Genomic DNA, 8432 nt, shown 5'->3' with positions numbered 1-8432 from the left:
ATTGCCTGAAACATATACATCATATATGAATATTCTATCTTTTTTCCTAATTTATATAATTTTTATTCACTTACGAATAAACAACGTTATTAAAAAAATCATTATAAGTATCGTAATATATTCACTTAATAGTGAATTATTCATTTACCTATGTTATCTCCCTTTCCCTTCTCAACTTCTCCTCCTTGTTTATATATACCTTCTGAGTTTCCCTTGTCTTCAAGATCATTACAATATTATATATTAAGTATAATTAATTAATAAATTAGTGAATCTATAATAACATTTTTTATTTGTAAATAAATAATAAGTTGAGAGTAACATACATTGAATAACTTGACTGATCATAGTATTAGTTTTACTTCTAGTCATTGGTGACCGTGGTCAAAATTTAATAAATTTTTTTATTTTGTATTAATATGTTTATATATTTTATAAAATAAAAGTAAATCAAAATTTACCTCTATCAATATTATCCAAAATAGTTTTCATTCTAAGGTCATTCTAGATTTCATCTTCTAGACTATTTAAACTTGAAAATCCAATTCCAAGGACATTATCCACAATTTTTTCAACAACTTTATCTAACATATTTTTATTTTTATTTTATTTTGTTGACTAGTCTCTCCATGATTATTTGTTTCTTCAATTTCATCATCATTTTTCTCTTCATCATTCTCATTTTCATTTATCTCTCCATCTTTATCTTTTACTTCAGTTTCACCTTCTTTTTATTGTTATGTCCATCATTCCTTATTCCTTCATTATTATCATTGTCTTCTTTTGTATCAATAAAATAATCTACATCCGGTTGAATTCCATTATTATCATTGTCTTCTTCACAATTTTCCTCTTTATCTTCATTATCTTTTTCAACATTTGTTTTTTGACGCATTACTAGTGTCAAATTGATACCTTCAACTCTAGTTTCATTACTTGGAAATTCAAAAAATTTGTGCTTTTAGTTTTTTCTTCAACAATTATATTTGTGATCTTTTCTTTGAAAATCCTGAAACTTTCCTTTTCAGGGAACTTTGTTATTGCATCATTAAGCTTTAAATTCAACTTTTCCTTCATACTCTTAAAACTATTAAGTATTTTAAATAATTTTGATTCATATTCCTATGTAATAAAAAGAAGTATGATTAGAAATTAATATAATGAATTAGTGTAATCATATATGATTAACATTTTCAAATAATAACCTCAACATAATCATCTTCATCTTTATCACAATCACTGTCTTCTAGATCTGTATCACCATCATCTTGCTCATTAACAAATTCTTCATTTAATTCTCCAAGGCCAAATCTACATATTTCTTATTCAAATATCACTTGATAACTAATCTTCTCTGAACTCCAATAACTAATTTATAACTATAATCATTATTAGAAAGACACTATAATTTATCACTTTTAATTGTTTATAAAATATTCTTTGGGTTGTTTATGTTAAACTAAAATTTATATTTAAGTTGACCCTGTAATATTATATTTAAATTAATAATTTAAGTATTTTATATAAATTGTTCCAAAATTGTATCTTTAAAATGATAATGGTTTACATCCAACAATATATTAAGACTAATAAATTAAGTATATATGTTAAAAGTTAAAAAACATAACTTTATAAGTAGAAGTAAAGATATTATTTTAATATTGAAATTTAGTTTATATATTATTACACTTTAGGTTTGATATTTAGTTAACCTAATTAACCAAATTATAAATATTCTTAGAAAGAAATTGACAAGTCATGAGAGTTTCAAATGAAAGTGGTGAAAGTAAAAATTCATGGGAGTTTCAAATGAATGTGGTGAAAGGAAAAATGATCCATTTATAAGTATACTAGGTGAATGTTCGCGTGTTACGTAGAAACACCTTTCTAGTTGAATTCTTTATAAATATATTTTTTAAAATATAACAGTAACATTGTTCTTAAATTTGATATAATAATTTGTATACAAAACTGATATAATATATTGATTATTTTGAATTATATAATAATATATACATCTATTATAAGTGCATAATCTCAACCATTTGAATAACTTCTACTTGTGAGTTACTCATGAATAAAGTTAAATATAATATATGGTTTAATGTTATTTATAGTAGTTGTTATTGTTAATTAATTTCTTAAAATTATCTGCTTAACATTTTAATTTCTATCATTATAATTATTTAAAAAGATCAAACATTGTTTTTTGATTTTTAAGTTAACAATATAATCATTTATATAGAGTCATTTTTAACTATTGTTATTGTAAGTTATTTTAAACTACTTATTTGAAAACTTTTAACCATTATACAAATATCTTTAGGAAATATTTTAGTTAAATTGAGATTATAATTTAGTTTTAGCATTTAGCACTATAATTTTTCCCTTTTAACTATTTATAAAATACTCATTGGGTTTTTTAAGTGGAATTGAAATTTATATTTAAGTTGACATTGTAATGTTATATTTAAATTAATAATTTAAGTATTTTGTCCAAACTATTCAAAAGTTGTATCTTTAAATTGATAATGGTTTACATACAACAATATATTAAATCTAATAAATTAAGTATAATATGTTAATCTCTTTCAAAAAAAAGTATAATATGTTAAAAGTTAAAGACATAACTTTATAAATAGAAGTAAAGATATTGTTTTAATATTGAAATTTAGTTTATTTATGATTACACTTTAGGTTTGATATTTATTTAACCTTATTAACCAACATATAATCATTATTCGAAAGTCACTACAATTTATCACTTTTAACTATTTACAAATTATTTTTTGGGTTGTTTAAATTAAACTAAAATTTATATTTAAATTGATCTTATAATGTTATATTTAAATTTATAATTGAAGTGTTTTCTACAAATTAAGTATAATTTGTTAAAAGTTAAAAACATAACTTTATAAGTTGAAGTGAAGATATTATTTTAATATTGAAATTTATTTTATATATGACTACACTTTAGGTTTGATATTTATTTAATCTTATTAACCAACTTATAATCATTATTAGAAAAAAATTGAAAAGTCATGGGAGTTTCAAATGAATGTGGTGAAAGGAAAAATACATGAGAGTTTCAATTGAATTTGGTGAAAAGGAAAATGTTTACTTCATAAATATATTAGGCGAATGCTCGCACGTTGTGCAGAAAAACCAATACAATTGAATTCTTTCAAAATATATGGTTTTTTTAAATATAAAAATAATGTTTTTGTTAAATTTGATATAATAATTTGTATATTAAATTGATATAATATAATGATTATTTTGAATTATATGATAATATATACATCTATTAAAACTTCATAATCTCGATCGTTTGAATGACTTCTACCCGCGAGTTACACATGAATAAAATTAAATATAATATATGGTTTAATGTTATTTATAGTTGTTGTTATTTTTAATTAATTTTTTTTTAAATTTATTTGCTTAATGTTTTAATTTCTGTTATTATAATTATTTAAAACATCAAATATTATTTTTTGATTTTAAAGGTAACAATATAATCATTTATATAGAGTTATTTTTACTATTGTTATTATAAGTTATTTTAAGCTACTTATTTAGAAACTTTTAACGATTATAAAAATATCTTTAGAAAATATTTTAGTTAAATTAAGATTACAATTTAGTTTTTTCATTTATCACTATAATTTATCACTTTTAACTATTTAAAAAATATACTTTCGTTTTTTAAGTGGAATTGAAATTTATATTTAAGTTGACATGTTAATGCACAGAAACACCTATATAGTTGAATTCTTTTAAATATATGTTTTGTTTTAATATATCAATAACGTCATTATTAAATTTGATATAATAACTCATATACTAAATTGATTATTTTGAATTATATTATAATATATACATTTATTACAACTTCATAATCTCAATTGTTTGAATGACTTATACCTGCGAGTTACATATGAATAAAATTAAATATAATATATAGTTTAATGTTATTTATAGTTGTTATTGTTAATTAATTTTTTAAAATTTATTTGCTTAATGTTTTAATTTCTATCATTGTAATAATTTAAAACATCAAACATTTTTTTTTCTTTTAAAGGTAACAATATAATCATTTATATTGAGTTATTTCTAACTATTGTTATTGTAAATTATTTTAAGCTACTTATTTGAAAAGTTTTAACGATTATAAAAATATATTTAGTAAATATTTTAGTCAAATTGAGATTACAATTTAGTTTTTGTATTTATCACTTTTAACTATTTACAAAATATTCTTTAATTTTTTATGGAACTGAAATTTATATTTAAGTTGACATTGTAATGTTATATTTAAGTTAATAATTTAAGTATTTTGTCCAAATTGGTCAAAAGTTGTACCTTTAAACTGATAATGATTTACATATAATAACATATTAAATATAATAAATTATGTATAATATGTTAAAAGTTAAATTTATAAGTAGAAGTATAGATATTATTTTAAAATTGAAATTTAGTTTATTTATGATTACACTTTAAGTTTGATATTTATTTAACCTTATTAACAAACTTATAATCATTATTCGAAAGACACTACAATTTATTACTTTTAACTATTTACAAAATATTCTTTGGGTTGTTTAAGTTAAACTAAAATTTATATATAAGTTGACCCAGTAATGTTATAACTAAATTAATAATTTAAGTATTTTATACATATTGTTCCAAAATTGTATCTTTAAAATAATAATGATTAACATCCAATAATATATTAAAACTAATAAATTGAAGTATAATATGTTAACGGTTAAAAAACATAACTTTATTAGTAGAAGTAAAGATATTATTTTAATATTAAAATTTAGTTTTGAATATGATTACACTTTAGGTTTGATATTTATTTAACCTAATTAACCAAAATATAATTATTATTATTATTATAAACAAATTGAAAAGTCATGGGAGTTTCAAACGAATGCGGTGAAAGGAAAAATGCATGAGAGTTTCATATGAATGTGGTGAAAGGAAAAATATTTCGTTTATAAGTATACTAGGTGAATAACCGCGCGTTGCGTAGAATACAACAATATATTTGAAATTTTTACAAATATATATTTTAAATATATCAATGACATTGTTATTAGATTTTATATAATAAATGTTATAATAATTTGGTATAAACATTTTTTGTATTGAATTATATGATAATGTAGACATCTTTTAAAATTGTATAATCCTACGTATCTTAATGACGTTAGCCTGCAGGTTACTTTTGAATAAAATTAAATATAATATTTGATTTAATGATATTTATAGTTGTTGTTATGATTAATTAATTTTAAAAAGTTTATTTGCTTAGGATTTTAATTTATATCATTGTAATTATTTAGAACATTAAAATTTGTTTTTATTTTTAAAGACAACAATATAATTTTTTTTGTATAATTTTACTTTTAACTATTGTTGTCGCAAGTTATTTAAAATAACGTATTTCAAAACTCTTAATTATTATAATTTGGTTTTAGAAATTTAGCGTTTTCAAAATTTAATTGATGAATATTATAAGTTTCTATGACTGTAGTTACTAAAACAAAAAACATTGTTTTTGTTTTGAAAGAAAATATTATAGTTTTTTATATAATATTACTTTTAACTATTCTTATTGTAACTTATTTTTAAGCTATTTATTTGAAAATTGTTTAGAAAAAATAGTTTCATGGTTTTTTTGTTAATTTAAGATTATAATTTAGGTTTAACACTATTATTTATAATCTTTAACTATTTATAAAACAGTCTCTCGATTTTTTTCAAGTCAAACTAAAAATTTAATTTAAGTTAATTGTTTAATATTAGATTATAAAAAATAGTTTCATGGTTTATTGTAACTTATTTTTAAGCTATTTATTAGATTATAAAAAATAGTTTCATGGTTTTTTTGTTAATTTAGAATTACAATTTAGGTTTAACACAATTATTGATAATCTTTAACTATTTATAAAATAGTCTCTCAATTTTTTTCAAGTTTAACTGAAAATTTAATTTAAGTTAATTGTTTAATATTATATTTTGCATAAACTCATAAATTATACAAATTTTGTGACTTTAAAATGATAATTGCTCACATACAACAACATATTAAAACTAATAAGTTAACTACAATATGTTAAAAAGTTAAAATCATAATTTTATAAATAGAAATATAATATGGGATTTTAATATTGTAGTTTAGTTAATCGTTTGAATGACTTCTACTCGCGAGTTACACATGAATAAAATTAAATATAATATATGGTTTAATGTTATTTATAGTTGTTATAGTTAATTAATTTTTTTTTAAATTTATTTGCTTAATTTTTTAATTTCTATCTTTATAAAATTTTAAAACATAAAATATTGTTTTTATATTTTATAGGTAACAATATTATCATTTATATAAAGTTATTTTTAACGATTGTTATTGTAATTTATTTTAAGCTATTTATTTGAAAATTTTTAACGATTATAAAAATATCTTTATGAAATATTTTAGTTAAATTGAGATTACAATTTAGTTTTTACATTTATCACTACAATTAATCACTTTTAACTATTACAAAATATTTTTTGATTTTTAAGTGGAACTAAAATTTATGTTTAAATTGATACTGTAATATTATATTTAAATTAATAATTTAAGTATTTTGTCAAAACTATTCAAAAGTTGTAGCTTTAAACTGATAATGATTTACATACAACAACTTTTTAAATATAATAAATTAAGTATAATATATTAAAAGTTAAAGACATAACTTTATAAGTAGAAGTAAATATAATATTTTAAAATTGAAATTCAATTTATTTATGATTACACTTTTGGTTTGAAATTTATTTAACTTTATTAACCAACTTATAATCATTATTAGAAAGACACTGTAATTTATCACTTTTAACTATTTACAAAATATTTTTGGGGTTGTTTAAACTAAAATTTATAGTTAAGTTGGCCCTGTAATATTATATTTAAATTAATAATTTAAGTATTTTATACAAATTGTTCCAAAATTGTATCTTTAAAAATGATAATGATTTACATTTAATACTATATTCAAACTAATAAATTAAGTATAATATGTTAAAAGTAAAAAAAAAACATAACTTTATAAATAGAAGTAAATATATTATTTTAATATTGAAATTTAGTTTATATATGATTACACTTTAGGTTTGATATTTATTTAACCTTATTAACCAAATTTTAATAATTATTAAAAAGAAATTGAAAAGTCATGGAAGTTTCAAATGAATGTGGTGAAAGGAAAAATGTTTCCTTTATAATACAGTATAATGATGAAATTATATATATATATATATATATATATATATATATATATATATATATATATATATATATACACGGAAAAGTTCAATAGAGAACCATAATTATTGGTTCTCTAAGGAACTAGTTTTTTTCAAGTTCTAGAGCCTATTCTATATCGAAAAATAAAAACTAAAAGTATCTAAATCCATTACTTAACATTGTGAATGTTAAATATATTTTTCGGATTCACCGTGTGAATTTAGATTCAAATTATGAATTTTCAAAGATTCTCATTGTGAATTTGACGATTTTGTTATCGAATTTGATATCATTGGAAAAAGGATAAAAAGTTATGAATTTATGTATTTTTAGTTATTGTTTTTATAAAAAATAAGTTCTAAAAGCTGAAAAAAAGATTGGTTCATTAGTTAATTATGGTTCTTTATTGATCTCACCATATATATATATATATATATATATATATATATATATATATATATATATATATATATATATATATATATATATATATATGGTTAGGTTCATGTGAGACGGCCTAATTTTGTGAGACCGTGAGACACAATCTTAGACATTTATTTTGTAGCAAAAAAAAATATTTTTAAATGCAAAATAATTGAAAATTTTTGAAAAATAAATTCAATATTATTTTCGTCATTTATATTTTCCAAATTTTTTTGTTTAAAAATACCAAAAAAATAGAAATAAATACCTTTTTTTTTACATATTCTAGTAGAATATTAGAATATTTTACATATCTGACAAATCTAGTAGAATATTGTAACCTTCTAAAAATCATGTTAGAGTTTTTACAGTGTAATATTCTATTAGAATATTTCACGTATTATTCAAAAAAAATGGTGATTTTTATTTGTTTTTACTTATTTATTTTATTAATTTTTTAATTTTTATATTTTTTAGGTAATTAAAGTGACGAAAATAATAATTAAAAAAAAGAGTTTTTGGATTTTTCCTTTTATTTTTCATTTGAAAATTATTTTTAGATTTGGTCTCGCGGTCTCACAAAATTAACATGGTCTCAAATAAACCTGAACATATATATATATATATATATATATATATATATATATATAGAGAGAGAGAGAGAGAGAGAGAGAGAAAGAGAGAGAGAGAAGGGGGGAGAAGGATC

This window comes from Lactuca sativa, chromosome 7 (genome assembly GCF_002870075.4).
Source record: "Lactuca sativa cultivar Salinas chromosome 7, Lsat_Salinas_v11, whole genome shotgun sequence".
Taxonomy (NCBI): domain Eukaryota; kingdom Viridiplantae; phylum Streptophyta; class Magnoliopsida; order Asterales; family Asteraceae; genus Lactuca; species Lactuca sativa.
The sequence above is the reverse complement of the archived record's forward strand: the minus strand, read 5'-3'. Positions refer to the sequence as shown.